At 35.8% G+C, this 15,822-nt stretch overlaps 1 pseudogene; it reads left to right on the top strand.

The window, feature by feature from the left end:
• The first annotated feature begins 550 nt into the window (after positions 1-550).
• On the top strand, positions 551-1,048 carry LOC130684584 (60S ribosomal protein L17-like; annotated as a pseudogene).
• The last annotated feature ends 14,774 nt before the right edge of the window (positions 1,049-15,822 follow it).

The following is a 15,822-nucleotide window of genomic DNA, read 5'->3' as shown; positions in this document are numbered from 1 at the left end:
TTTATCAAAGTCTATTGTTGTTTCAATATTACCAGCTGGAGTAAAGCACGGAAACATTGCTCCCATTTACACCTTTTTACCCTCTCCCCTTTATAATAGAACTGTGTTAAATATTCCTTCTGTGTACATTAAAACCACATAAGACAGTGTCATAATTTTCATTAAACAATCAAATGTAATTCAGAAAACTCAAGAAGAAAAGGTTTACAGTATTAACCATATTTTTCTCCTCCCCTGTTCTTTTTCTGATACCCCACGATTCCTTCTACTATCATTTCCTTTCTGTTTAAAGGACTTCTGTTAGGTTTTTTTCTTTTAGGATAGAGTTGCTAGCAATACATTCTCTAGGTATTCCTTCATCTGTGAATGTCTGTACTTCCTCTTCCTTCCTGAAGGATACTTTCTTCAGATGCAGAATTCTGGATTTACAGTTCTTTGTTTTTTTCTTTTCCTTGAAAAATACTGTGCCCTCTGCTCATAAGTGACCTGAGGTGGTCCTGCAAATGGCTTGCTACTCACTAGACCTAGATCATTATCATGAACATCAAGATGTTCAAATCTCCATGTTCACTTGAAAAACAACTGTGAAACTGCTCAGGTCATCAAAGGTATGCAAATATGAAAAGCCAGCCCATATCTGAAAGATGTCACTTTATAGGACCAATGTGTGCCATTCTGTTGTTCCAACTGTGGAGTTGGCAAGTATGCTCAGGCCAAACAGTGGGGCTGGACATAGGGTGAGTATCTTGAAAAGGTAGCTGAATTCTTGCTGCATGTACTTAAAAAATGAAGAGAGTAATGCTGAGCATAAGCATTCAGATATAGATGCTCTGGTAATTGAGCACATCCCCTGAACAAGGCCCTGAAGATGTGCCTGCATACTATGGACTTCACTGTAGGATCACCCCATACATGAGCTCTCCTTGGTACAGAAAATGTTCTTCACTGAAAATGAACAGTTATTCCTAAACTAGGAGAGAAAGTGCACAGAGGAAAAATGATATCCCAGAAGCAACTGAAGAAACAAAAACTCATGGTCTGGGAATAAGTTCAGCATTAAATAAATAGAAATAAAAATAAGAGCAAAAACAACAACAAAATCCTACAAAACCATTGTGCCATTACCTTCTGGCCTTATTGTGAGAAATCCATTGTTATTTGAATTTTTTTTTTCCTTATACGTAAGGTGATCTTTCTCTCTGGCTGCTCTTAAGATTCTTCTTTCTTTTTATTTTTCAGAGATTAACTATAATGTGTCTTGGTGTGCACGTCTTTGGGTTTATGCTCTTTGGGTTATGGCTCAGCTTCTTGAATCTGTAAATTTATGATTTTTGCCAAATGTGGGAAGTTTTCATATATTTTTTTAGCCTCATTCTCTCCTCCTGGAACTCTGGTATTATGAATTTTAGATTTTTTTGGAGTTCCACATGTTTCCAACTGTTTATTTTCTTAGTCCATTCTCCCTAAGTAGTTCAGAACGGATATTTCCGATATTGTTGTATCCTCAAGTTCACTATTCTGTCTTCTTTCTTCTTCATTTTTCTACTGATTCCACACATTGAAGATTGTGTTTTAATTTCAGTTATTGTATTTTTCAGTTCTCTATTTGGTTTAGGTTATTCACCAGACCTGTATTCATACCACCTTGAGAGAGGGTCGCATCAGTAATATTGGGTCAATGAATTCCCGGGTGGGGGCTGGGACTGTGGGGCATTATCACCACTGAATAATAGTGAAAGTCCTGAGTCTCTACTAGGCCTGCCCCTCTGATACCAACCTCATGCAGAGGGCGAGGGACACCCCACTACTGCAGGGTGGGCATGGAATCCCAGTCTTCTCATGTAGACAACATGATGAGGGAAGGGAAGCTCCGTACCATCTAGTGGGGATAAATGTCCTAGCTCCCATCTAGAATTTCTCTGACATTATCCCGGCAGAGTGATTTGTCTGCCTTGTTGAAGTCTGGCAAGAGTGGATGTCTACACTCCTTTATCCTTTGCTATTGGAGGTGGGGAGTTACTGCTTTGTTTTCTATGGTATGTCATTGGAGTATAGTGATTATTGACTAAAATTTTTCTGTCTTACTAGCCTGCCTCTGACTTGGTTCCACATGTACAAAGAACAGTTTTTGTTTTTATTTTTTGTCTGTATCTGTAGACATATATTGTCAGCTCTCAGTCTGGTATATATTTAGATGCAAAAAGAAAAGCCGGGGAACTCACCTCCATGTCATTCCTTGGGTCATAAAGTCCCTAGCCAGTCTACATTTTCTCTCTACTTTAGAGTCTCCTTATGTTTGCTTTTTCTCCTGCAGTCTTATGAAAAACCCGCTTTGTTAGCTGATTTAGATGGTTTCTTTTCTGTGCCACAAATAAATAAAAATAAATAGGAAAGATCACAAGTAGTGCTGAAACAGATATTAGGGTTGCTTCCAGAATACCTAATCCATTAAGAGTAGGATATTTCATGTGCCAGAGAACAGGAGTAAGAAGAAAGAGAGAGTGAGAGAGAGGGAAAGAGAGAGAAACAAAGTGAGGGGGGTGGGGAGAATAACCCTGTTGAGAAGCATACAAAGTAATAGAAAATCTAGACCAAAAAAAGCCTGATGAAAAATCTTCCTTGAAAAGGAAAGATCCTGTTTAGATTTTAAAATCTGGTTAGTCTACAGGAAGTCTTCACATTCATAAGTGATGAAAGACACAAAAACATTTTATTCTCCTTAACACTAATATTTCCTTCTTCTTTGGGGCCAGAAGCTAATGTAGTGTGCTTGGCTCAAAAGATTTGGCTAAATTTTCTAAATAAAGCAGATATGACCTTTGATTTAAAAGAATCTAAAATAATGAGTGAATTTAATCAAGCACATTTTTTCTCCCCTCAAAATACATACCAGGTCATTTTTCACATTATTTGGCAAATGATTAGCCACATTTGAAGATATAAATTAATAATATGACCCTTTTTCCTCAGAACATGTCAGTATAATATATAGCAATCCAATGTAATAGAAAGTGCACAGAATTAGTAGCTGGCAAATCCAGATTCTAGCTTGGATAGCATTTTCTGTAAAAAGTAGAAGAATAATTTTTAAAAGTAAGCATACATTGCTGAATTTCCACACTTTTGCTCTTAAAATTTCCAGGAATAACCAGGTCAAAGTGAGTGATTATTGCTAACTAAAATAAAATGAAGAATGCAATTTTTAATATTTACAATGAAAAATTACTTGCTTGAGTCAGAATATTCTAAGTCAGGCAAATTTACTTGGGTAGATAAATTATAATCAGTAGGTTTCTTGCTGAGCATAAAATAAGGAGAGTTAGATGAATGGAATACACATTGGCATTATGCTAAGATCATCTCATCATTCCTCTCACAGTCTGGAGAGTCTTGTCATTCGAGATGAAATGCATCACTGTATTTACTAAAATCCTATGAATTTACTCCCTCACTAAGTTTGACCTTGTTAGCAAAATAATAGCAGTCCAACAACTAGGATTCTCCCAAACATAAATATTGTTTATCTTTATGCCTAGTCTTTTTCCAAGTTCCATTGCTAACATCTTTCAATAACTACTTCAAATTGATTCATTTTATGTAGGTATCATAATTCACTTAAACATCTTATAGTCAACTACTAATCGCCAAGGAGCTTACATATTTGGAATAAATTGTATATATGCACTTTGATTCATGATTTTTTTGACTCCAGTGATGAGCCAAGAGGGTAGAGAATTGGGAAAGGCCCACCCAAAATGGAAAAGGGGCTTTTTAAATTTTATCGCTGCCACAGTTTAGAATCATGGGCCTCATGTGATAATAATAAAAAGTAGAATGAAGTTTAGCTGGTTTTACAATTGTTTTTCAACTCTGTACAGACAACACACTATACTCTTAGTGCCTCACTCTGTGATGGCTGCTCTCCCATCACCCTGACCTTACTACTCCACAGGCTGAATTTATGATTACTACTTCAATTTTTCTCTTTTCTTTATGAAAACCCTCCCTATTTTACCATACTGTTCTTATGTAACTCTGTCAGCCAGGTTCCTGTGAGGAAAAGTCACTTTATGCATTTGGGGTATACCTGGTTTAATACAAAATTAGAGGCTTGCACAACTATAGGAAGAATTGAAGGAGTTAGAGAGGTTACCATGGAAAGTCAAGAGAGCTGACAATGAGGTCAGAGAGTCGACAATGCAGATGTCAACCCGAAGACCTGAATGTGCAGAGGAGCCCGAGCTCAGAGACAGTCTGCAAAGGTGCACATGACTGAACAATGAGAATGAGGGAGGGATCTGCCGGGAGGCCGCAGTGACTGATGAAGCCACTGTGTCTGATTCACGCGGCCTGCTGAGAAAGATGGATCTACTTCTTCCTGCTTCAACTCTCATACAAATCTCTCGTTGATGAATTTAAACCCCTTGTACGAAAAGGAAATCTGGCAAAAGTAGTTTGCAGCCTTAGATCAGTGTTGTGGGGTGGTGCTGAGCTCATAGCAAGGTCCAAAACAATAATTTAAAATAAATTACACACAAGCTATCTCCATATATATTTTCAGTTGTTCTTTTCTAAAGTATTGGGTAAACAATTCTTAGGGAATGCAGCTAGAAGTTCTTGTAGTTTTAGCTCAAACTCTACTTGGGTGTCTGTTTCTAGCTGCAAGGCCTTTATTGCTGAATTCATAGTTTTACAGTCAAGCACTTGTTTAAAGTTTCATCTATATTCATAAATGTTTTTCTTTACCTCTTCCTCTTCACATCTATCTCTTATTTCTATTACCTCTTATCTCTCTCTCTCTGTCACCCTTAGCCATGCCTCATCTATCCTTTATCTACTTTAGGTATAAAATATTTGTAACTTTGTATGCTTTAGTTTATATGTTCTCTGCATTCTCTTAAAGAAATTTAGGTTGAAGTGTAAAATATAGTATCTACACATAATATATAAATGTTTGTATAATTATAAAAGTTATATATTTTTTGTTTCATAAAAATGTAACTCTTTTATACTATAGTTCTCTGCATCATGCTGTTCTCCCCTAAACACTGTATCCAAGCCAGCTAATACTGATCTGTATCATTCATTGTAATGGCCTCAATATACCATGGTATGAATACACTACAAAATATTCAAATACTTTTACAACAAAATAGTCACTTTACTTACTTTTTTCACTACAAGCAGTATAAAGACACCAACATCCATCTGCATATGTTGCTGCATGCTGGTGTTTTCATTTCTAGGAATAGATTCCCACAGATGGCATAGTTAGAAGGATTGCACTTAAAATATGATGGAAATCACTAGGTGAATTTTTAAATGGTATAAAAATCTATGTTGCACTGTGTTTGAGAGGACTCCTTTTCCTACATCCTTGACAAAATTGTCAATGATACCTTTCCATTTTACTCAACAAATGAGCACAATGTAAATGTCAAAAAAGTTACTTTAATGACCCTTTTCCTGATAGGAAGGATAAGCCTTTTCATGTATTTATTGGTAATTTGGATTTGCTCTTCTAATATTTTCTTTTCAAAATGTTTGTTTTCTATTGAGTTATTTGCATCTAATACACTTAAAATTTATTTTGTATATGCAGTGTTATGGGTTAAATTATATCCCTCCAAAATTTGTACATTCAAGACCTAGCCCCCAGTACCTCAGGACTTGAATTTATTTGTAAACAGGGTGGCTGTGGATGTACTTAGTTACTATGATATCATATTTGAGTAGAGTGGATGGACCCCTAATTCAGGTCCTAGTATCCTTATAAAAGAATGGCATGTATAAAGAGACAGATAGGCACAAACTGAGAATATCATGTAAGCATGAAGACAGAGATCAGCATGATGCATCTACAAGCCGAGGAACACCAGAGATTGCCAGCAAACAAGCAGAAACTAGGAGAGTGGCCGGCACAGAATCTTCCCACAGCCCTCATTAGAAATCAATGCTACTGACATGGATCTCAGACTTGTAGCCTTCAGAATTGTGACAATAAATTTCAGTTGCTTAAGACTGCTAGTTTGTGGTATTTGTTATGGTAGCCATAGGAAACATATACGCAGAGAGATGGAATTTTTATCTTCTTGTAGATTAAGTTGTGCCAGACACATATATTAAATAAACAAACCTGTTCAATTGAATTGAAATGCTTGTCTCATATGTAAACTTTAAAATCATTATACATATATTATCAAATGTCCATAGATAAATCAGTTAAGCTCTAAATTCTCAAACTTACTGGAATCTTCTTTTCACAGACATATTTGTCTATATTCTAACACTAGTTCATGGGGCTCTGTTTGTTAACACACCTACCCATATATTTTAAGACTGACATATTTTTATTAAAGTATCAATGATATATAATCTTATGAAGATTTCACATGTGCAACACCTTGGTTACTATATTCCCACCTATTATCAAGTTCCCCCAACACACACTATTACAGTCACAGTCCATCAGTGTAGTAAGATGCTATACAGTCACTACTTGTCTCTCTGTGCTATAACTGCCTTCCCCATGCCCCCGCTACATTGTGTGTACTAATCATAATACCCCTTAACCCTCTTCTAGCTCCCTTCCAACCCAGCCTTCCCACCTCCTTTCCCTTTGGTAAGCGCTTGTCCCTTCTTGGAGCCTGTGAGTCTGCTGCTATTTTGTTCCTTCAGTTTTTGCTTTGTTGTTAAACTCCACAAATGAGTGAAATTATTTGTTATCTGTCCTTCTCTGCCTGGCTTATTTCACTGAGCATAATACCCTCTAGCTCCATCCATATTGCTGTAAAAGGTAGGATTTATTTTCTTCTTATGGCTAAATAATATACCATTGTGTAAGTGTATCACCTCTTCTTTATCCATTCATCTACTGATGGACACTTAGGTTGCTTCCATGTCTTGGCTACTGTAAATATTGCTGCTATAAACATAGGGGTGCATATGTCTTTTTGAATATGGGATCTTGTTTCTTTCCTAGCAATGGAATTACTGAGTCAAATGGTATTTCTATTTTTAGCTTTATGAGGAACCTCCATTTTGCTTTCCACAATGGTTGAACTAATTTACATATCCACCAACAGTGTAAGAGGGTTCCCTTTCTCTGCAAGCACACCAGTGTTTATTGTTCCTTGTCTTTTGGATGTTGGCCATCCTAACTGGTGTGAGGTGATATCTCATTGTGGTTTTAATTTGCATTTCCTTGATGATTAGTGATGTGGAGGATCTTTTCATATATCTGTTGGCCATTTGAATTTCTTTTGAGAAGTGTCTGTTCAAATTATCCACCCATTTTTTAATTGGGTTTTTTGTTTTTGGGGTGGTGATGCATGTAGGCTCCTTATATATTTTGGATATAAACCCCTTATCAATATATAATTTACAAATATATTATCAGGTACTGTATGATACCTTTTTGTTATGCTGATGGTGTCCTTTCCTGTACAGAAGCTTTTTAGTTTCATGTAGGATTTGTTCACTTTTGCTTTTGTTTCCCTTGCCCAAGGAGATGTGTTCAGAAAAAAGTCATTCATGTTTATATTCAAGAGATTTTTGCCTATGGTTTCTTCTATGAGTTTTATGGTTTCATGACTTACATTCAGGTCTTTGATCCATTTCAAGTTTGCTTTTGTGTATGGAGTTAGACAATAATTCAGTTTCATTCTCTTACATGTAGATGTCCTATTTTCCAACACCAGTTGTTAAAGAGGCTATCATTTCCCCATTGTATATCCATGGTCCTTTATAATATATTAACTGACCACATATGTATGGGTTTATACCTGGGCTATCTATTCTGTTACATTAGACTATGGGTCTGTTCTTGTGCCAGTACCAAATTGTTTTGATTACTGTGGCTTTGTAGTAGAGATTTAACAACCCAGCTGTGTTCTTCCTTCTCAGGATTGCTTTGGATATTTGGGGTCTTTGTAGTTCCATATGAATTTTAAAACTTTGTTCTAGTTCATTAAAAAATGTTGTTGGTAATTTGATAGGGATTGCATTGAATCTGTAGATTGCGTTAGGCAGAAAGGCCATTTTGACAATATCGTTCCTATCCATAAGCACCGGATGTATTTCCATTTATTGTTTTTTTCTACGTATTTTATTCTTTTTGATTCAATTGTAAATGGAGCTGTTTTCCTGATTTGTATTTCTGCTAGTTCATCATTAGTATATAGGAATGCAACAGATTTATCTATTAATTTTGGATCCTGCAAATTTTCTGAATTCAGTTATTAGTTCTAGTAGTTTTTGAGTGGATTCTTTAGGATTTCTCATGTATAATATCATGTCATCTGCAAACAGTGACAGTTTAACTTCTTCCTTACCAAACTGGGTGCCTTTTATTACTTTGTGTTGTCTTACTGCCATGGCTAGGACCTTCAGTACTATGTTGAATAAAAGTAAGAGTGTGGGCATTCTTGTCTTGTTCCTGATAATAGAGGAAAAGCTTTCAGCTATTGGCTGTTAAGCATGATGTTGGCTGTGGATTTGTCATATATGTTCTTTATTATGTTGAGGAACTGGCCCTCTATACCCATTTAGTGGAGAGTTTTTATCATGATGGATGTTGAATTTTGTCAAATGATTTTTCAGCATCTATGGAGATGATCATGTGGTTTTTGTCCTTCTTTTTCTTGATGTGGTGGATGATGTTGATGAATTTTCAAATATTGTACCATTCTTGCATCCCTGGAATAAATCCCACTAGATCATGATGGGTGATCTTTTTTATGTATTTTTGAATTTAGTTTGCTAATATTTTTTTGAGGATTTTTGCATCAATGTTAATGTGGGATATGGGTCTTTAATTTTATTTTTTTGTGCTGTCCTTGGTTTCAGTATTAAAGTGATGCTGGCCTCATAGAATGAGTTTGAAGTATTGCTGCCTTTTCCACTTTTTGAAAATTTTTAAGGAGGATGGGTATTCAGTCTTCTATAAATGTCTGATAAAATTCAACTGTGAAGCCATCTGGTCCAGGTATTTGTTCTTAGGTAGTTTTTGATGACCAGTAAAATTTCATTGCTGGTGATTGGTCTGTTCAGATTTTCTGTTTCTTTCTGGGTAAGCCTTGGAAGGTTGTATTTTTCTACAAAGTTTTCCATTTCTTCTATGTTATCTATTGTCAGCATATATTTCATAGTATTTTCTAATAATTCTTTGTATTTCTGTGGTGTCTATAGTGGTTTTTCTTTTCTAATCTCTGATTCTGTTTTGTATGTAGACTCTCTTTTATATTTTTATTTTTTAATAAGTCTGCCTAGAGGTTTATCTATTTTATTTTCTCTAAGAAACAGTTCATGGTTTCATTGATTCTTTCTATTATTTTATTTTTCTCAATTTATTTATTTCTGCTCTGATCTTTATTATGTCCCTTGCTCTACTGACTTTGGGTCTCATTTGTTCTTCTTTTCCTTTTTCCATTGTGAGTTTAGATGGTCCATTTAGGATTGTTCTACTTTCTTGTAGTAAGCCTATATCAAAATACACTTTCCTCTTAGAACTGCCTTCACTGTATCCCACAGGTTTTGGGGTGTTGAGTAGTTTTCATTTGTCTCCATATATTGCTTGATCTCTGATTTCATCTGGTTATCGATCCTCTGATTATTTAGGAGCATGTTCGTAAGCCTCTGGGTTTCTGGGTGTTTTAGTTTTCTTTGTATAACTTATTTCCAGTTTCATATCTTTGTGGTCTGAGAATTGGTTGGCACAATTTCAATCCTTCTGAATTTACTGAGGATTGTATTGTGGTCTTGTATGTGATCTATTCTGGAAAATGTTCCATGTGCACTTGAGAAGAATGTGTACCCTGCTGCTTTTGGGTGGAGTGTTCTGTAGATGTCTGTTAGGTCCATCCAATTAATGAGTTGTTCAGTGCCTCAGTCTTCTTATTTTCTGTCTGGCTGATCTGTACTTTGGAGTGAGTGGTGTGTTGATGTCTCCTAAAATGAATTCATCACATTCTGTTTCCCCTTTAATTTTGTTAATATTTGTTCACATATTTTGGTGTGCCTATATGGAGTGCACAGATATTTATAATGGTTATATCCTCTTGTTGGACTGACTGCTTTATCATTATGTAATGTCCTTCTTTGTCTCTTACTTTCTTTGTTTTGAAGTCTATTTTGTCTGATTCAAGTACTGCAGCTCCTACTTTTTTCTCCCTATTGGTTGCATGAAATATCTTTTTCTATCCCTTCACCTTTAGTCTGCTTATGTCATTGGGTTTGAAGAGAGTCTCTCATAGGCAATGTTAGATGGGTCTTGTTTTTTTATCCATTCTGTAACTCTATGTCTTTTGATTGGTGCATTCAGTCCATTTACATTTAACGTTATCGATTGATATGTACTTTTTGCCATTGCGGGCTTTGATTTGTGGTTACCAAAAGCTCAAAGGCTGCTTCCTTATTATCTAACAGTCTAACTTAACTCACTTATTACATATTTCAAACACAATCTAAAGGTTTTTATTTTTTCCATTCTTTTTCTTCCTCCTCCACTTTTTATATGTTAAGCAGCATATTCTTTACTCTCTGTGTATCCCTTGACTGATTTTGTGGGTAGTTGATTTAATTTTGCATTCGTTTAGTAATTTATTGTTCTACTTCTTTTACTGTGGTTTTATTTTTCTCTGGTTACAGCTATTTAACCTTAGGAGCATCTCCATTTAGAACAGTCCCTTTAAAATAAACTGTAGAGATGACTTGTGGGAGGTAAATTGCCTCTACTTTTGCTTATCTGGAAATTGTTTTATCCCTGCTTCAAATTTACATGATAATATTTCCAGGTAGAGTATTCCTGGTATAGGCTCTGCTGTTTCATTGCATTAAATATACATTGCCATTCTCTTCTGGCCTGTAAGGTTTCTGCTGAGAAGTCAGATGATAGCCTGATGGGCTTTCTTTTGTAGGTGATATTTTTCTCTCTCATGCTGCTTTTAACACGCTCTCCTTGTTGTTGATTTTTGCCATATTAATTATTATATGTTTTCATGTTGTCTTCCTAGGGCCCTGTGTGTTGGGAGATATCTAGACTTCCATCACCTGAGAGACTATTTCCTTCCCAAGATTGGGGAAGTTTTCAGCAATTATTTCCTCAAAGAGACATTCTATACCTTTTTCTCTCTTCTTCTGGTACCATTATAATGCAAATATTGTTCCATTTGGATTTGTCTCATAATTCCCTTAATATTCTTTCTTTCCTAAAGTTCATTTTTTTCTTTCTCTATGCCTCAGCTTCTTTGCTTTCCTGTTCTCTAATTTCTATTTCATTTACCATCTCCTCTACTTCATCTCATCTGCCTTTAAATCCCTCCATTGTATGTTTCATTTCAGATACTGTATTTTTCAAAGTTTTTATATATTTCTTGAAGTCCTCCATGAGATCTTGAATATTTTTCTTGTTTGTATAAAATTATTTTGCTGTGTCTTATTTCTACAAATTATTATGGAATAATTCCTTTGTGTAGGTGATGCCTTCTAGTGCCCTGAAGCTCTACCTCTCTGGAGCTGCCCAGCACCTGGAGCAATGGCAGTGGTCACAGGCGAGTAGCACCAGTGCCCACTGGGAGGAAAGAGCTCTTTCCTGCTTCCTGGCTGCAGTGCCTACCTCCACTACCAGGTCCACCAGGCCAAGCCACTTGGAGGAGCCTCTGCATTATGCATCTGAAGCTGCCATAGGCAGGGTCACCCTCCATCTGGCCTGGCATGATGGAGGGGGCAGCAGGTGTGTGGATTGGTGCCTTCTGGGAGGAAAGTGCCCCAGACTACATATCTCAGTGGGGGGCCATGTGGCTGCATTTCCAGCCCAGAAAATGGAATTCCTGAAGCTCCTGAAGTTCCCAATGTGCTGGGCTGAGTGTGCTGGGATGATTTTGTCTACCATCCTTTCTCCTGAGCAGCAAGCTCTGTGTAATCTTTGCCCCTTTGGCCACCATTTTTTGTCCCAGAGCAGCCAGTAGGTACCTGTTCTCCAGAATCTCAGTCTCTCCCTGTATTCTGCCTGTGTTTGCTTTCCAAACCCTCTAATCTCCAGAGCACCATGTAATGTGGGTTCATGCTCCCAGAGAAGATCTCCAGGGGTGGGTGTTTAGCAGCCCTGGGTTCCTACCCCCTCCCTGCTCTGTTTCTCTTCCTTCTGCCTGTGAGCTGGCATAGGGGGAGGGCTTGGGTCCTGCCAGATCGCAGCTTTCTTACTTTACCCTTTTCTGTGAGTTCTCTTTTCCCCAGATGTAGGCAGTCTGTTCTACGGTCTTTTCAGGTTGCTTTTTCTGGATTAGTTGTATTTGCTGTATTTTCATTTTATGTGGTTTTGGGAGGAAGTTTCTACCTCACTTCTCATGCCACCATCTGTTTCTGAGCACCATCATTCTGAGACAGTTTCTATTTCTCCTTGTACCACCTACAGTTCCTACTCTGTGAAAGTCATCTCTATGTTGTATATTCATTATCTAGGCCTTTGGCAATGTAAATTGTTATTCACTGCTTCCCTTTCTTCTTTTCTATTTAACTCAAATTTTGTCAGTCATCTGGAATACAGATTGCATATCTTTCTTCTTACTTTCTGTCTAGTATAACCAGGTCCCTCCTTTTTTTTTCTGAATCACTTTTTCTATTATATGTGGGTCTATTATATGTCATATTATGAGATTCTGTTTTGTGAGCCAATCTGAAAATTATTATCTTTGTTTTGACAAATAAAGCCATCTGTATCCTGGGCATGATTGATAAGTTTGGCCTCAGTTATAGCAAACAGTTTTATATTTCACCATTCATTTAAACAAAATTTCTGAGACTGAAAAAACAGTGTGAAAATTACAGTACGGAATGATTATATAAATTATTTCTAGACCTTTAAAATAAAAGAAATAAGGCAAAAGGGAGGAAATAGAAAGGAAGAAAAGGAGGGTGTGAATAAAGGGAAATTTCTCATTTCTTTGATTTTATAAATTAATCCTCAATGATAATAAATATTTTCTTTAGGATTGATATCATTAATCACCAATGATAATTATGTCTTAAGGATTATACATGATATCATTAATCTGGATAAAGATAGGTTGTCAGTGAATAGTTTATTCAGTGTAACTCTTGTCATATGAGAGAGAAAATATAAAAACTGATAATTAGCTGATTTGCAGCAGCGCAGTCACACTCTTTTTTAAGCTGGATCTCTTCTGATTGGTTGGGTACCCAAGATATGTTAAATATTTGCTTATCATCCTTGAAACTAAGACATAATAGCAAAGAGAGTCAGCACTGTAGTTTTTTTATTGTGCATGAGGAATAACCTAAGTATGTCTTAGTTCACATTTTAACATTTCTGATAGTGCATGCCTGCATTTTGGAAAAGTCTTTTCCTAAGTTTCAATACATAGCCTTCAGTCATGAGATTGACTCATGACTTAAATCAAATTAAAGATGTGGAAAGGATGCACATAAGAATCTTAAGAACATAGCACCTCTGTTTTAATCTTGATTATCATAGATATGATGTTATTAGATACTGAAGGCAAATTTACATATTTTCATGTGTTTTTATCCATCTCCTATATTTAGGAATATTTTTACCTTCAAAAATATATTATAACCCATTGAGCTATTGCTTTTTCAGAGGAACATTCCTCAATTGTCTATAATTTCAGTTTAGAAGCTTAGACAGGAAAATTAAGAATGGGTTACTTCTGGTTGCCTGCTTGATTTTGCTTCACAAAACCTCTATATTTTCTATTTCCCCTAAAAGAACACAAATAGGAGTACAAATAGCTAGCTTCTTCTTTTGCTGTCTTCCCTAATAGGTACTGCAGTTGACCCATGAAAGGATTTCAAAAATTAACTCTAGACCTGATTCAGCAACTTTAGGCTTTCAAGCATATCAAGCTTTTCATGCATTTCAGTCCAGTTACAGGGGCCACATTTTGAGTTGTGTGCTGGTGGCCATTTTGAGGAGTCTATTTTGAGAAGATATTCTCTTATGGGGATTGGGATCTGAAAGACATGTGGCTTGGATTTTGAGTGAGAATGACCAAATCAGTCATACGTGTTCGTTGATAGTAACTTTAAAAGAATAAAACTTAAAGTAAATTGATTTGCTCTCCAGAGTTGTCAAAACGTTCCTGACATGAAAATAATGAGCCAACACAGTAGACACATAAGTTGCTAATATTCTACACAGACCTTTCCATAGATTGTGCCTGTACTGATGGCCACATGAGCATCGTTGTTCTATTACTGATCTGTTCTCCTTACTTCAGGAATGTTCTAACTCCATTCTTTTCTGTGCCTAAGATTTCCTACCCTGGTCATCTCTCAAATTCAAGCTCAGTCTTCATCTTCATGGTGACTTCCCTATCCCCCAATTACTCCAGGCACTTCTCTTATTTACTTAACATTTATTATCTGCTCTAAATATTTTATACCTAAATATACAATTTATTTGGCTCTCTAGACATTTGAACCCCTTTCCTCCAGGTAAATATTAGTTTTCTCAGAAACAAAAGATATTCCTCTTTACTGTTAAACTACAAAGTAAGTGCTCAAAGAAAAGAGTTTGTTAAGTCGAAGGAAAAAATAAGATCAAGACTGAAATTCAAATATCTATCATATAAGCATATTGATTATTAAAATATGTAAAATCTCCATTCCCATTGCCTCTACCCTCCCCTCCAAGTTCTCCCCTATCACCCTGGAAGGTCTCCCCTCAATCCATAAAGGTGTAACATGAGATACAGATGGGAGCTTCCAGCTCTCTGTCCTAGCCTCATGACTATTTTCTGTTCTGATGGGTTTTGACCATCTACAATGATGCATTTTACCACTTAATAATATATTATGCAACTCGAATCTAGGAGATAATTTTTTTTTCCTTCTGTAAAGACCATTTCAGAATTTTCATTCTGAAAGCAAAATATTCCATATAATTCTTTCCCAATAAGAAAAATGTATGCTTTGAATATATGAGCTCATACTATTTTCTAGCTTTTAACATATATTCCCTTTTGAAAATAAGCATTGCAATTTTATTGATGACACTGCTACTTTTAACACCAATGACTTGAACTTTTTACTGCCTCCCAGAAATTAATGACAACTAAGTGACTACATACAAAGTCAAATTATGTTACATAAATTATTAATTTACCATTAATCTTATATTGTGTTTGCATATTGGGTTCAGATATGTCTAAAATATCATGTCATTGTATTAATTTACCTTTGCTCCAATAATATGCCCCTCTTGTTTTCAATAACCACAGTGAAAGCTTCTCAGAGCAAATGTGAAAATACTTTTCTAAGTAATTAATCTAGAAACATGCAATCAGAAGAATTTGAAGGCATATTTTTTACTACTGAACATGCTATGAATGAAGAACAATAATCTATTATGAACCAAATACTTAACCTAAAATCTGTTCTTGATGATAATTCTCTTTTAAAATATTATCACTATATTTTATATTTGGGTTGTTTTCTCCAATGTTTTTCAGGAGTAACTTCTTTGTATGACATGAGGGTTGTATGTTTTAAGGAAAACTTCCTAGAAAGCAAAATCTTAAGCTGAGATATTCAGGACAGGGAGAATTTTAACAAGTAAAATAAAGAGAAAAATATAGTCTGTTTGGTGGTTCAATATAAATTACCTGAAGAAAACAAAATCACTAACTGCAAACAAAATATGCTCTCATCTGTTTATCACAGCATTATTTACAACAGCTAGCATATGGAAACAACATAAGTGTTCATTGGTAGATGAGTGGATAAAGAAGATGTGACATAATGGACTATTACTCAGTCACAAAAAAAGAATAAAATCTTGCC

Source organism: Manis pentadactyla, chromosome 8 (assembly GCF_030020395.1).
Source record: "Manis pentadactyla isolate mManPen7 chromosome 8, mManPen7.hap1, whole genome shotgun sequence".
Lineage (NCBI taxonomy): Eukaryota > Metazoa > Chordata > Mammalia > Pholidota > Manidae > Manis > Manis pentadactyla.
This window is presented reverse-complemented; position numbering and strand designations above follow the sequence as displayed.